General features: G+C 37.6%; 1 protein-coding gene across 1 annotated transcript in view; it reads left to right on the top strand.

The window, feature by feature from the left end:
- Positions 1-17,075, top strand: part of Gat (GABA transporter) — a 1,840,468-nt gene that overhangs the window by 765,620 nt on the left and 1,057,773 nt on the right. The gene's annotated exons all lie outside the window — the stretch shown is intronic.

Below are 17,075 nucleotides of genomic sequence, written 5' to 3'. Positions count from 1 at the left end.
ATTTCCGAATTTATGCAACCCATATAAAAAATCTTAATATTGCTATGAAGGTGGTTAAATGGCCTTTATTTTGATGTGCATATCTTTAAACTTTATGAAGAAAAATTTGGCAAAGCCCCTGTTGAAGCGAAAAAGTTCCTTTTTTTATCAAAAATTTATTTTAACCAACACAATTTACAGCTGCTAAAACTATTGAATATTAAATAAATCATAAACTTGCATTAAATGTGCTTTTTTCAGATCAAAGCACTGCGTTTTTATACTTATGAGCTCTTAACAGTACTTATGTCCACTGTGCTTCCCAACAAATGATGGTCAAGTGTGCGATGCTTTTAAAGCGAGTAAATGAGAAGAGCTGAGATTTAGTACTCAATCAGTAGCACCAAATATTTTATAAAAGTGCACAATACCAGCTCCGGAGATTCGTAGGATGATAAAAAGCGAAGATTTCACTAAAACCTTAAATACTAATGCTGCGATTTATTGGGGTGCGTTAAAGGTTGTTATTACTAAGGTTCTTGGAAATCAGTGTGATGACAATTTTCGAGAGTATGTCAACAACCTAGTGGAAGTGTTTTTAAAAGAACACGTTCATATGTCTTTAAAAGTGCATTTGATGCATGCTCATCTCGACTGGTTAGAGAGACAACTTTCTACCTAATCTGATGAACATGGAGAAGGCTTCCACCAAAAAACTATACCAATGGAGTCTCTATACAAAGGCAAAAAGCTAAACGCCATGATAACTGATATATGTTGGTGGCTAAAGATTCCTGAGGAAAGCTTGGACGAGGACGGGAACGAAATTGACGGTGACCAAGGCCTTAACGGTGTAGATTAAGAAAATAATCTTGTTTCAAAAAATATGTAAAATCATTTGTGATATGTATATCTTTTAATAAATTTAGCTTAACAAAACACAAGTTTAACTGCAGTTCTACTGTGTAGTCAAGCTTTATTTAATTTTATTTTACAAAGTTTTTATGTAGGGACTGGTTTAGTTGTCGTTTTACACACATTTAAATCATGGCATAAATGATCGTCATAATTTTTTGGGGAGCACAGTGGACATAAGTACTGTTAAAAGCTCAAAAGTATAAAAACGCAGTGCCTTGATTTGAAAATAGCACATTTAATGCAAGTTTATGATTTATTTAATATTCAATAGTTTTAACAGCTAGAAATTGTGTTGGTTAAAATAAATTTTTGGTAAAAAAACGAATTTTTTCGCTTAAACAGGGGTTTTGCCAAATTTTTCTTTAAAGATATGCATATCAGAATAAAGGCCATTTAACTACCTTCACAGAAATACTAAGATTTTTGATAAGTGTAGCGAAAATTCGGAAATATAAGGTTTTTCATATTTTCGAAGTTCTAACTTTTCACCTCGTATAACAGCTGTTATACTAAATTTCTCAAAAAAAAAAAAAATTCAGCCTTTCTAATAAAGGAAAAGAGCGGGCCACGACCACATATTTACTTCTTTATTTTGCTGACCGCGTTAACAAAAAAAAAAAAATAATAAAATTTCGAAATGTAGAATTTCGAATTCCGAAAGACGATATCTATTTTTTGGAGGCTGACTTAGGAAAACGGAGGTAGTACTTTTTATACTTAAGCCTCAAAAAAGGTGGTTTGGTCCAATACCCAGAAAAAAGTTGATTTTGTCGCATAGTGTTATATATTTACCTTAACAACATCTATATAATAATAAAAAACACAGAAAGAAATAGTGGGTACCCTAATAATGCAATCGACACACTAACAACAACAGCAAGAAACAAAACTAAACTTAAAACAGAGAATGAACAAAAAAAGGGGGAAAACAAGCCCGTAACGAGCTATTCGAATAAAAAAAATAAAAGAAAATAATGCTTATCTTACGCACATCGCTTATATCTACATATGTGTATGTACATTGGTTTGGGTCGATTTGTATGGACGAAAGTTAACCGATATCGCGCCATCGATTTTTCGATAGGTGTGGGCTCAGGAAAAAAAATTTACCACGATGTTCGACCAAAATTCTTCTAAATCTCCATAAAAGAAATTTTTTTTTTAAAAAACTGCATTTACCAATTTTGCATTTGCCAATTGAACGAAAAAAATACATAAAAAATGATTTGGAGCCTTGAAAATGAAAACAAATGCATAAAAAATCGATGAAATTTCGCAGGCTCGAAAATTATTTTTTTTGGGTATGCGTAGTGGAACTTTTTTTCCTGAGCCCAAATCCTATCGAAAAATCGATTACACGATATCGGTTAATAAATCGACCCAGTATAATGTACATATATCATGGGGCTGGTAAATTTTTTTTTTTTTTTTTGTATAATTTGTTTATTTGCAATCTATTTTAAAATAATAAGCAAATTCTATAACTTATGACTAAGAAAAGTGATTTATATTATTGAACTCCATTGAGGTCAATAATAATATATGTGCTTACAATTATGCAACTTACATAAATCTGAGCTTATATTCAGACATCTAAGTTACATTTTAATATTTTAGTTTTACATTTAGTTATTAAATTCTAAAGGGAAGGTCTAATACATGATGCCTTTTAAGTCTAATAATTTCATTAGATCCATCAAATAATGCAACTGCTAGCCCGTTATCATGATTACTTATTCTCTGTAAATATTTTGTACTAATTCTTTTAATTTCATTTTTATAAAAGGAATTTCTAGATCAGAATGAATGGCTTTATTAGTAAGGAACCAGGGTGCACCAGTAATTAATCTTAAAGTTTTTGACTGGTATCTTTGTAGAATTTCTATGTTCGAATTGCTAGCAGTACCCCACAGTTGTACTCCGTAGGTCCATACTGGCTTTAGTATGGCCTTATATATTAAAATTTTATTTTTAAGATCTAACGGTGATTTCGGGCCTAGTAGCCAGTAAAGTTTGGTGGTTTGTATCTTTAGTTGTTTACTTTTGGCTTGAATATGGCATTTCCAAGTTAGCCGTTTGTCCAAATGTATACCAAGATATTTGACACTGTCATGTTTGGGAATTATATCACCATTTAGCTGCAGTGAAGGGCAGTCTTTCCTTCTAAGTGAAAACAAAACGTGTACAGATTTGTTTGTGTTTACTTTTATTTTCCATCGGTCCAGCCACGTCTGTATATCGTTTAATTCTCTCTGAACTAGATTAGTTGCATCAATTGGAGACTGACTTGATGCTAGGATAGCGGTGTCATCAGCATATGTAGCAATTAGAATATTTTCGGTTTCGGGTATATCAGATGTAAAAATGGTATATAGTATAGGGCCCAGTACGCTGCCCTGTGGTACTCCAACTTTAATTTGTCCTATTTCAGATATTTCTTCATTCACTCTAACGTAAAATGATCTTTCGGCAAGGTAAGACTTTAGTGTTAGATAAAAAGGTGTAGGAAGTATATTTTTTAATTTATATAACAGGCCTTGATGCCATACTTTGTCAAATGCTTGCTGTACCTCCAAAAATGCGGCAGAGCAGTATTCCTTTCTTTCAAATGAATCCGTTATGAAATTAACAACGCGGTGGCATTGTTCGGGTGTACCATGATATCGGCGAAAACCAAATTGATGTTCGGGTATTACCATATTTTCTTTCAGTATTGGGAATAATCTGCGCAAAAATAGTCTTTCAAATATTTTGGAGAATAGTGTCAATAAACTGATTGGCCTGTAAGAAGATATTTGATTTTCAGGTTTTGTCGCTTTAAGAACCATAACTATTTCGGCGCACTTCCATTGCGTGGGAAAATAGTTTAATCTTAATATTGAGTTATATATCAGAGTTAAGAACATGATTCCTTTTTTCGGTAAGCACTTGGCCACTTTGGCGTCAATTTTATCATACCCAGGAGATTTATTGTTACTCAAGTTTTTGATCTCAGAAGAAATTTCTTTCGGTGTAATATGTTTTATCGGTAGAGATAATTGACATGGAGTATCCAGAGATGCAAGCACATCATAATCGTTGTTGCTTTGGTTTCTAAACGGAGTAAACGTTGTCTCTAGATACTTAGCATATGCATTAGCCTTACTCTTATCTGTCCTACACCAAACGTTGTTATATCTTTTATAGGCGCATTTCTCTTTTTGGGACATTTGAGGTATTTCGTAGCATTCCTGATCTTATGGTCATCCACATTTCTATCATTTAAGCTGTGTATATAATCTGATACTGATTTATTTTTGAATTCTATTAGTTTTTCCTTAACCTGAGTTGTAACTCTATTTAGTGCAGTTTTGTCTATTGGATTTCTGGTAGTTTGCCATTTTTTCCGAAGGCGTCTCTTATGCTTAATTAGTGCTCTTATCTCACCTCTTGCATGCATACAGCTACGAGATTTAAACTCATTACTCGTTTGGGGAGTAGAAACAAAGGCCGCTTCGTGAATTTGATTTGTGAAATATTCCACTGCATTATCTAGTTCAACTGAAGTTTTAATTGATATATTAAGTTTTAAATTTTTAGTTAACCAGTCTTGAAAAATACTAATTTGACTCTTACTGCTTAATGCTTTGTACTTCTGTTGTCTCAGGCTAGTTAGAGTGTCGTAACTAATAATGATAGGAGAATGATCGGAGCTTAGTTCTTCAGAACTGACTACTTCTAGTAATTGGGCTGGGATACCATTGTACACAGCGAAATCTAATAAATCTGGAATTTTCGATGAGTCACTGGGCCAATACGTAGGCTCACCAGTCGACAAAGTCCTAAAATTATTTTTAACAACACATTTGTAAAGCTCTCTTCCCTTTGGGTTAGAAGTACGTGAGCCCCACCAGGGGTGCTTCGCGTTATAATCGCCTCCTACTAAAAATCTAGGTCCTAAAGAGTTAAACAAGTTTTAATATTCAGCAGTTTTATTGTATGGCGTGGAGGTGTATACAATGCATAAATTTGTAGGTCGGAATTGTTTGCTTTTATTTTGATTCCAGCGGCTTGTATTGATGTGGTTTGTTTTGGTTCTAGCACATCATACTTTATACTAGATCTTACTAGCACAGCACAACCAGCATGCGCCCTATTGCTTGGGTGATTACATGTGACTAAATCGTAGTTTTTAATTTTGAAATAGGTTTTGGTAGTAAAATGAGTTTCTGAGACTAACATTATGTCAATAAAGTTTTCGTTTAAAAATAATTCTGTTTCATTTGCGTGACGGGTTAAGCCATTGGCATTCCATATTGCTAACTTTAGATTTACTTGCATAATTTATTTATGAGTAGAGACATCATATTAAGCAGCGTGTTTGTTAACTCTATTTGCTTAGTTAGTAGCTGCACTATTTTTTCCATTGCATTTTCGCCATTCTTTTCATAGTTACCTTTTAAAACGTCTGAGTGTGACCGTTTATTGTTGTTGAGTTCATTAGAATTGTTTTCGGTATAATTTGCTTCATTTCCTAAATGAGCGTGATTTTCTGGGTTGATACTTGTACTCTCTTTAGCACGATTGTAATGTAGCGGATTTTTGCGAACAAGTTGTTGATATACAGCACAACCTTTATAATTTGCTGTGTGATGCTGGAGACAATGAACACATGTTGGGAGAGAGTCTTTAGGTTTTGTGCACTCAATTGTAGGGTGCATTAAATTACATTTCACACATTTATAGGGTTTTTTGCAATACGTTTTAGTATGTCCAAACTCTTGACACCTATGACATTGGACAATGTCACTTGTTTGACGAGGAGGTTCTACTTTAACTATTGCATTATTTAGATGTCTTAGCTCATATATTTCTTTGTTATTTTCATTCGGTTCCAAATCAACAAAGAACATTGACAAAGGTTGTTTATGTATTCTGCTTTTAACATTATAAATATTTCTAACTTTATGTCCTAGCTCTGTAATTTTATTGGTAATTACTTCGATAGGAGTGGAATAGTGAATTCCTTTTAACACTACTCTATATGATCGTTCTTGCTTTGGTTGATAGGTGTGATAACTGATTTTGCTTATATCTAAGTTTGTGACAGTTTTTCTGTAAGCATCAATGTTTTTTACCATAAGTCTAATTTTTCCATCTGCTAGAGATTTATAACTAATTTTCATCATCGTTCTCTCCTGTAGCATTCATATTGAGTGCTTTGTTTGTGATAAACAGAAGAAACAAAAACACAAAGGTTTACTCTCACTTTCGTTGTCAATAGCTGAAATTTGATAAACACGTATGTTCGCTCGCACGGTCAATCAACGACAGGGCTGGTAAATGAACATAAAAGTACCAAATGTGAGGAGCATCTAAGGAACTGCAACCTCTCTGCGGGTGTTGGTAGATTGTGGTCAACCGTCAAATCCTTGTCTTGCCTTCGGAGACAAAACTTTGTCTGACTCGAAGAAAAGCCCGAGCGCCTTTTGCCGACAATTTATAATGCATTCTTCTGTAGACAAAGCCATACGTCGTGCTAACAGACGAGCTCATAAACATAAACACGACGTGCCACCCATTACCATTACCCCCACAGAGGTTGAAGCAGCCATCCACAAGGCCAAGCCCTACAAGTCAATAGGCCCATGCCAATGCTAAAAGTCCTTGGCGCTAAGGGAATAAAATACCTAACACATGTTTTCAACCTGTCGCTGGAAACTTTTGTCATTCCCGAACAATGAAAAATGGCAAAGCTAATTCCGCTACTAAAGCTTGGCAAACCAGCTAACGAAGGCGAGTCATATCGACCGATATCACTCCTTTCGCCAGTAGCAAAGACATTAGAAACCGTTTTGCTCCCTCATTCCATGGCGAATCTTCGGCTAGCCACACACCAACATGGCTTCCGCAAAATGCACAGCACCACCACCGCGCTCAATGCCATAAATACTCACAGGGCCACCGAGAGAAAATCCGGTCCCGGGGGAAAAAAAATACCGGCCCCCATATTAAAATGAACAAATTCTCAAATTACCACCTTTTACATATTTATATGCATTTGTATATACATGTATGTTTAAGCGTATACATGCATACATGTATATTAACCTGGGCCATTTGTATGGACGAAAGTTAACCGAAATCGCACCATAGGATTTGGGCTCAGGAAAAAGAAGTCCCACTATGCATACCCAAAAAAATAATTTTCGAGCCTGCAAAAAAAATTGCGAAAGGGTAAAGTTTCCGACCAAAATACTCCTTTCAAAAAACTGTTGTAAAAACATTGGCGATAACAGTTCCTTACCAAAAAAAAATATTTTTGGGTTTTGGGTGTGTTGGTCGAAAAATTGACCTTTTCGCCATTTTTTTTTTTTTTGCAAGCTCGAAAATTATTTTTTTGGGTATGCGTAGTAGAACTTTTTTTCCTGAGCCCAAAATCCTATCGAAAAGCCGACACCAAAAACCAGCAACACCTTATGCGGGGTGCAGACCCGTTATGAGATTTATAAAATTTGTTGAAATTTAACATGATTGCCATCTACGAAAGGTGATTAAAGGTGTGGTTTGTTTATTGTCTTTACGCAAAAGGCTTGGATAACATTTTGATATTCCCGGGCCCCTCCACGCCGAAGCTGTTACTCACACATACACATGCATATGGCTAGTAGAAAACCATAAGCTACCAATATACCAGTTAAGGACTGCAAGTCCTTTTTGGTTAAAAAAATATTAAAAGGGCCAACTTGCCCACACAAATAAAACAAGAGAAACTTGAACAATCTTTATTTCACAAACACTTAGCCCTAATACCCAATAGCAACTGTCCCCTAATTCTAACTTAACTGCTATTTATACTTTATCCACCCTTCGATCCATGCTTCGATTTCGCAACAGCTCAATATGCGGAATTTGCTGACGGTGCAATAGACTAACTGTGGGAATGGTTTGACGACATCGACAGGTGATGTGATTTACCTGTTGAAAGTGCTGACGATATGTCTGGGTGGCAAATACCAATGTGTGGAAAGTTGCTTACGCAGCGCACGTGTATTAGCCAGTTGTGGGAATTTGTAAGTGCGCAGCGGCTGGATGTGTTAACTCTTCCCTCCTCAAAGATCTGCGGACCGCAGATTTGGCGACTGATTTGGCGACTCTTGTTACCTACCCCGAAAGCTTCTGTTTAGCAGTGATATCTTGAGCTCAGGAATTTTGATACTTGACGTTAGCTTCCTCCAAATTACCCATATGAGGATCATGACCAGAATGAATATTACAATTTCGGATGACATCAATAGGTTTGTCTTTTTTCCAAGAATTCGCAAGTGCTTAATGTTGCTTGCAGTCATTTCGTGAACAAGGTTGATGTCTCCGATGATAGCGTTTTCTAGTCGGCCAAGAATTTTGTCGCATTTTCCAAGATCCATGGTATGAATGAGTTTAAAACTTGCATCTATGATCCATCCGTATCCATCGCGTATCGTTACAATAGGTGACTCGATGTTGAATAGATCGTAAGCTAGCGCAATAGCGCAGAGGTGGATGCTGTGGGTTTAAATTATGTTTTCGTTAGCTTACTTCTCAATGTTACCCACAATAAATTCTTATACATAGGCTAGTAAGATTAATAACAATAAGATATAATAATTAACATTTCAGATTTTTGGTTTTTTATGACTTACTTGTTACAAAAGTTTTCAAAGTTTCTTATTTGTTGTGCACTTTTACATATGTTTTGCATGCTTGTAATGTAGGTAGTGGCAATTGCTTTAATTAATAGTTTTACAATCTTTTAGTCTTGCTAAATTAAGTATAAAAGCTAATGTCTTTTTATTGTAGTGCTTTAATTAATAGTTTTACAATCTTTTAGTCTTGCTAAACTAAGTCTAAAAGCTAATGTCTTTTTATTTTATTGCCTTAATTAAAAATTTACAATCTTTTAATCTTGCTAAATTAATTGTAAAAGCTAATGCCTTTTTCTTTTATTTTGGTTTTTCTTTGGGAAAGGATTCATTGGATTTGTTAATTTCGCTGGGGTGGTTACATTCAGTGGGTTCATTAGGTTCTTTGGGCTTATGGGATTCATTAGGTTCATTGGATTAGACCCAGGAAGGCCATGGGTGATGTAAAGGGTGTACATTGGTTAGTGATTAGTACTCGTTAGTATTTTCTTATTAGTAATTTTGTTTGATTTTTGTTAGTTTTTTAGTTTTTGTTGGGACCGCTTTCCTCTTTTTTATTTTTTTCCTTTTTTGTATATGCCACGAGGAGTGGTGTATAATATAAGATTTCATTTTACTCGGCTGATGGAAGGCTCATTTTCATCCCTTTTAGCCTTAAGCGTTAATGATTGCAAATGACCTACTCATTGTAGCATTATGCGTCATGCCCACCTATGCAATACATTTGCGGAATTACGCATCATGAACTTCTATGCCAATACATTTTTGTAATAGCATAATCATATTACAATATTATGCGACATAAATTACATTGACCTAACACAGCGGTAAGCCAACATCAATGGAATGCCGAATATGAAACCCTTGTCAGTTCACACATTACAAATTTTGCTTAGTCACTCACTCGGGTCAATACACTGCCGATCGTCAAGGTTAGTTTGCCACCAAAATATTTACATACAACCAATAATGTGAATTAACTAAATATTCACATACAAACATTTTACATGAATAGCAATCTGCTGACTTTGCATACAAATCTACATATATGCATACTATTAATACAAATCTAAATGTATGCCTACCGTTTATACAAATCTACATAAATGCATACTATTAATACATATCTACATATATACACACCACTAATACAAATCTACATATCTTTAGTTCGTAAGTATTAGAATAATTATGAATGTATAGGTTAAGAAATTATGTATAAAAGGGAAATAATTTCTTTTAATAAAATCAATAATTATCCGACTTCCAAAGTCGGAGTTTCTTTTATTTACTACTAGCAGACCCGTCAGATGTTGTTCTGCCCTAAATTTGGTCTATCTGCATACATTTTAATAAGCTTTTTCCGTCTAGCCCGGCACTCCCCCTTTTCACTTTTTCTTAATCCTTTTATTCTCTCCACCATCCGTCTTTTTCGCTTCATTTATCTCTATCTTTGTCTCACTCTATCTCTTTCTCAGTCTCCTTCTCCTTCCCTCTTTTCTCTTCACTCAAGTTTTTCCCATTATTTTTCATCCCTTATTGCCAGTCCCAGAGGGTGGTATGTATTTTGTTCCAGTCTTATTTCGAGTCCCAGTCCCACTCCGAGCCTCAGTCCTAGTCCTAGTCCTAATCCTAGTCCCAGACCGTCTCTGATCTACTTCCTGGGAAAAAAGGATCGTAAATAATAATATAGGCAAATTTATATTCCAAATTTCAGGCAAATCGAATAGGACGTACATATGCAGATAGGTATGTGAGCATTATTAATTCATGTCTTTATTTCGGCTTCGCATGCATATTTATCAGTTTTGCCAGGTTGATGCGACTAAATCGAATATCACAATGAAAATTACGTTAAAGCTCTCAGCAACAGCTTTCATTCGATATCCATAATACACGCACATTCTAGGGGTATCCGGGTCCATGTTTTGGGCTATATCTCGAGACCCTAGCAACCAGCGGTGTAAAACACATCAACAACATTAATTTAATACCCATAATGTAAAAACACATTCTAGGTGTATCCGGGTCCATGTTTTGGAATATATCTCGAGACCCTAGTCACCCAGCGGTGTAAAACTTACTCTGTACTAAAGCATACAGCAACAGCTTCAATTTGACACCCATAATGTAAAAACACATTCTAGGTGTATCCGGGTCCACGTTTTGGCCTATATCTCGAGACCCTAGTCACCCAGGGGTATAAAGATTACTCTGTACTAAAGCACACGTCAACAGCTTCAATTTGATACCCATAATGTAAAACCACATCCTAGTGTTTCCCTGGCCCACGTTTTGGCCTATATCTCGAGACCTTAGTCACCCACGGGTACGAAAAATATCCCGCAAGAAGGTACTCATAAACAGCTTCCATTTGATGCCCATATTGGACAAACATATCCCAGGACTACCCCGGCCCACGATTTTATCTCAAGACCCTAGCCAGAACGGTATAAAAAGTATCCTATGTCTGTCTCCTGGTCCTAACCTACCCCTCCACCAATTTTCAGCCAAATCTGTTCATCCGTTCTTGAGTTATAAATAGTGTAACTAACACCACTTTCTTTTATATATATATGTACATACATCACATTAGAAACTTCAAAAATAACAGCATTTCTCCACTCTTTAATGGGCGTTATTATACATATAAACTTTCCTCTTCAATCACTCTATCTACTAAAAAAAAAGCGCATCAAAATCCGTTGGGTAGTTTTAAAGGTTTGAGCATTCAAAGGGACATAGTGACAGAAAAAGCGACTCTGTTTTGTACTACGTAGTGATAGTGATACATGCAAAAATACCAAAAAATTAAACATTTGTTTAAGAATTTTAAGGAAATGTTCAATATTTTTAACGAAAGAGTATTTTTCAAGAGATGTATGCATTCTTAACCATTATTTATTATTATTTGTGTATTTACATACATATTGTCAAAGACGACTGAGTTACAAGTAAATGATTTGTATACACATATGTACTTATGTATTTATTTGAATTTAAAGAAATAAGAGTTTAATATGAAAAGTGATGTTTGAATTACTGAATACTATGTATGGGACTCGCACGTCTGCACCTGACGAATGCTCAACGCACACTACTCTTTACATTCGGCCTCTCCTGACTCTTCGACCGGCCCGGTCGATTGGCTATCGTCATCATCGGTTGTAGCCAACTCTGGGTTAAGCGCCAAATACACGACACGAACTTTTCCGCGAACATTCCGCAATCTTGTTCGCAGATTTGGCCATACACCATACGAACTTTTGGCCGAACATTAGTTCTCTTTCAGACAGCGATGAATATTTTCCGCGCACGTCTGTTCCGTTCAGAAATTACTACGATTATGAGATATTTCGCCATACATGCACGAACAGTTCGCGCAAATGTTCGCCAAAAATTAAAATATTTTGATTTTTGGCGAACATTTGCGCGAACTGGCAAACACCACCATACACGACAGAAAAGGTCGCAGAAACATGACATAACGGGAATGTTCGCGGAAATGTTCGTGTCGTGTATTTGGCGCTTTAAGTGCGCACCAAGGTTTAATGTGATCTACACTAACTACATTACTATATCATCGTTGAGTGATCATTGTATCCGGTAAATCTTCGATTAGATACCTGTCATGATCCAGTACCTTAGATACAATGTATGGACCCCTATAGGCAGGATCAAGCTTGTGTGATTCGCTCGTAGCCACTGGTACGTAATCGACAAATACCAAATCGCCGACTTCATACTGGTGTGGTTGTAAATGTTTTTTATCTTACCTCTCCTTCCACTTTTGGCGTTCAGTTAAGATATTCGTGGCTGCTTCTTTATGCTTTCTTTCGATGTCTCCATCTTCATATTGATCATGCAATGCTTGGATGATTCGATTAGTAGATACGTCTCTTGGATAAAAATGAAACACCAGCTCATTTGGAGTGAATTTGGTAACACTGTTTTGCTGTGAGTTTAACGCCCATTGGATGCTTGGTAGGGAGCAATCCCAATTTTTCGCTTCTTTGGTACTGCACTTAATGCAACTGAGAATAGTTTTATTGACCTGCTCGGCCTGACCATTAGCTCTAGGAGTCCTGACAGCTGTTTTGACGTGTTGTATACCATTCTTTTGCATAAAGTCCTGGAAAGCTTTAGAGGTGAATGCTGTACCGCGGTCAGATATGAGACGGACTGGCTGGCCAAATATGGACATCATCTCTTCCAATGTCTTCGTGGCAGGTTCGGTTTTTGTATTCCGCCATGCCTTCAGTAGTACGTACTTGCTGAATCCACATACCTACAATGACCAAGACGTATGCATTACCCGTTTTTCTCTTTGGAAACGGTCCCAGGTGATCAATATTCACCGTTCGGAATGGTATCGGTAAGACTTCGATAACATGAAGCTGACTCTCAGATTTCCCTCCTTTCACCTTGAAAAGACAACACTCTTCGCATGAGTTAATGTACGATTTTACATACCTTCTTATTCTTGGAAACCAGGAGCGCTTCCCAATGCGTTCCACTGTCTTCTCTACTGCAAAGTGGCCCATATCATCATGACATGCTTTTGTTATTCGCCATCGTACTGCTTTCGGAATTACCAGCTTTGCTGCATCTGGTAATCAATTCGTATTTGCTTTTCGTCTACGTCAGGTGTGGAGGTATCGTTTTTTAAAATGTGAATGATCCGCCTTAACTGGTTATCTTGCATTTGCATAGCGTAAATCCAATCATCTTTGATAGCTGTCGGGTACGTACTCTCATCACCTTTTCGGCTGCTGTCATCGTAGGGCTCGGTGGTTGCACTGGAGCTCTACTAAGACTGTCTGCATGTGCCATTCGTTCGCCAGGTCGATGAATGCATTCGAACTCGAACTCCTGAAGCTTAAGCCACCATCTAGCTACTCGAGGTTGAAGTAAAGTTGTTGCCTTTGTAGTTGCTATGGCGTTGCAGTCGGTTACCACAAGAAAATGCGCACCCAACAAGTACACTCTACATCTTTCTAGTGTTTCTACGATTGCAAGCACCTCTAGTTCGTGGCTTGCGTACCTGATTTCAGCTGCACTGCACTGTCGACTGTAGTATTGTACTGGCTTCAGACCTTCGTATTCCTTTTGTTATAATATACCTGAGATACCTAAAGCGCTGGCATCTGTGTGCACCTCATGTGGCTTTGAAGGATCGAACAATGCCAGAACCGGTTCAGATGAAAGTGCTAACTTCAATGCATCGAAGGCTTCATCTCGTGCTTTCGTCCATTCGAAACATTCTCCCTTTCTGAGCAATTGAGTGAGGGGCTTCGTAATGACACCATAATGTGGAATGAACCTACGAAAAAAACCGGTTAGTCCCCAAAACTGACGTACCTGTGTCGCTGAAGTCGGTAGTGGGAAATCTTTGACGCTTTGCACTTTCCCCTCGCCTGGCTGAATACCATTTTGACCAATTATATGACCCAGAAAAGTAACTGTCTCCGCCAAAAAAACACATTTCGATGGACGGAGCGTCAAGCCTGCTTCGCGTACTTTTGCTAAAAACTCTGCCAATGCGTGAATACCCTCGTCCTTTGTTGATGAAGCAATGATAACTTCGTCGACATAACTCACAATCTTGTCCCGTTGCTTGAGCTTCTGAATAATCTTCAACACCATCTCCTGGAATACCATAGGTGCGTTCACCAGCCCGAAGGGCATAACATTGTGCTCAAACAGCCCATCCGGGGTAATAAACGCAGTGTATTGTTTGCTCTCTTCCGTCATTGGGATTTTATAACATCCCGGGGTCATATCCAGTGTGGTATAGAATCGGTTGTTCCCTAATCTCGCTAGCTGTTCCTCTACTATAGGCATTGGAAAAGGTTTCTTAACTGTCACAGCATTGAGTGCGCGGAAGTCGACACACATTCTGTCTTCACCATTGGACTTCTTAACTAAGACCACTGGAGCTGCATTTGGCGACGTACTTGGACGAATGATATTGTGATCCAATAGATTTTCCACAATCTTTGACAACACCGGACGTTGCGAAAATGGCAATTGATAGCGCTTTCCCACAATTGGCTTATCAGTGGTGACTTGAATCTCCATTTCAGTCATGTTGCATCTTCCTAAGGCTGACAACTCTTCTGAAAAGCAATCTTCGTACTGATCTAACAAGGTGCTCAACTGCTTGGAGTCACCCCCATTCACGATGTTTACTTTCATCTGTGGCCCTGGCGCTTTTATCCTCAACACTCCTGAGTCGATGACATACATAGCACATAGCGTCTCCACTACATAGCCCATCACGACCGATGAGTAACTCATATGGCATAAACTCGTCTGCCACTATGATTAACCAAACTTGCATTTCTTTACCATCCAGCTGCATGACGACATTTACCTTGTGCTCTGTTTCGACTATACCGCCTCCAAAACCTTCAATTTTCTTATTGGCGGCCTCACGTTGTAAACTGATAGGAACTAGAAACTCCTTGACCATTGACACATCGCTGCCCGTGTCAATAAATGCTTAAATATCTCGCCCGAAGACATTTGCATTTTTGGCTACTGGTGGTGGTACTGTATCCACTGACTCTGCTATGTTTGCTACCGATGCTTTCGCTATGCCACATGATTTGGCTTCGTGTCCAAATTTGTTGCATTTCGTGCACTTAATTTTGCGCTGTGGATGTGGACACTTAGCTAATATGCGTCCCACCTCGTTGCAATTATAGCACCGTACTGACTTCCGAGCTTCTTGACTATTCGGAGCTTCTGTTGTACCCTGGCACTCGTCTACTACACTCTTTTGCCACCCAGGCATCGCAGATAATTTTTCAATTGATAAAAGTAATTCGTGGCATGACCCCAAATTCATAGCATGTAAAGTTCTGGAAAGATTCATATCATTTAGACCATTAATAATATAAGAATTTATTGATACTTCATCTATATTTCCGCTGCGTCCCAAACTTAGCATTACGTAAAAGTACTCTTTCAAAGATTCACTGGGCCTTTTCCTGCGTCTCCCCATTTCGCGATGTATTTCAGCTGAGCTTGGTGCACTTGGGAAATCTTTTCTTAACTTCTCAACGAATTGAAACCATGTTCTGAATGCTGGCTGGGAATCAGCCAAATCTTTTGCCACCCCTCTTAATTTTTGTTGCGCCGCGAATAGTACTTCTTCATCACTCCATAAATATATATCTCGAAATTGTTCGCTATGAACTGACTCGTTGCTCGGTGTCCCTTTAGTGGGTCAAACTCTGGAAAAATGCCGATAATCTCCCTCATTGAATACCTTGTCCCTGCATGCGTTGTCGTTGATTGGACATCCGTCATTAAATCGTGACGTACTTGTCCAAGCACAGGAGTTCTTAAATCTCTAACCGGCGTGCCTGTTGCTCCTGGAATTTCTGTAGATTGCCCTGGTACTGTTGCTACAATGTGCGTTGGAGCTTGTGCTGATGCTTGCGAACTCCCAGATGCTATTTGCTGTTGGCTTACCCCTTGTTCCAAATTCTTATCTCCAACCTGGATTGTTTCACTACGCCCTTGCGTTATAGCCTGTAATCCACTCATGGTTTTTGATAAGCTGCTCATAATTTCTTTGAGTTCACCAATTTGTTGCTTCCACGATGGATATTCGCGCGATTCGACCTCCTCAATATCCACCTCATCCGACTCATATAGTTCCATTAGCGATGCAATCTTGTGGCTCTTATTGCCCGAAACTACGAGACTACATTTTTGCAACAAAGCATTCAGCTGCTCCACTTTCAGCGATGAAAACTTAACCTTTCCTTGGCTTTCCTCCAATCCCATGATTGCAATGCCTTCTGATACGTCCTTACCGCTTGTACAACTTTCAATTTCTGTCTGTTAAATTCAACCACCAAAATATTCGTCGAAAATCGAACTCCGCCAGGTTACAATTCCTCAGAATCTCCGTTTTCCAGGTAATTGCAGCAAATGTCGTGTTACTACATAAACAAAATCTTCTTCACTTCTTTTCAATTACTCTGTTTGCGTCTATCGCTGCTAAAATTTTTGTCTGCTAATGTTGATTTCCACGAACGTCTATCGCTTCTCTGAATTTTTGAACGTCTATCGTTTCTCTGAATTTTATCGCGTTTATCGCTGATCTCTTCTGCCTTACCAGTTCCGTTCAATAACTTAATTCCATGAAGCAAATACACACAAGTGTGTATATACTTTAGTTTAAAAAAAAATTCTTTGCGTGATCAAAATTCCTTGAATCGAATCCTACTTCTGACGTTGTTAAAGACGACTGAGTTACAACTAAATAATTTGTATACACATATGTACTTATGTATTTATTTGAATTTAAAGAAATAAGAGTTTAATATGAAAAGTGATGTTTGAATTACTGAATACTATGTATGGGACTCGCACGTCTGCGCCTGACGAATGCTCAACGCACCCTACTCTTTACAATATGTATATCAAGCTGATATGAAAATACATACATATGTACTTATAAACCTACGGCCGAAGTTAAATAACGCAGCGAATGCTATG

Source organism: Eurosta solidaginis, chromosome X, assembly GCF_040869045.1.
Source record: "Eurosta solidaginis isolate ZX-2024a chromosome X, ASM4086904v1, whole genome shotgun sequence".
NCBI lineage: Eukaryota > Metazoa > Arthropoda > Insecta > Diptera > Tephritidae > Eurosta > Eurosta solidaginis.
This window is presented reverse-complemented; position numbering and strand designations above follow the sequence as displayed.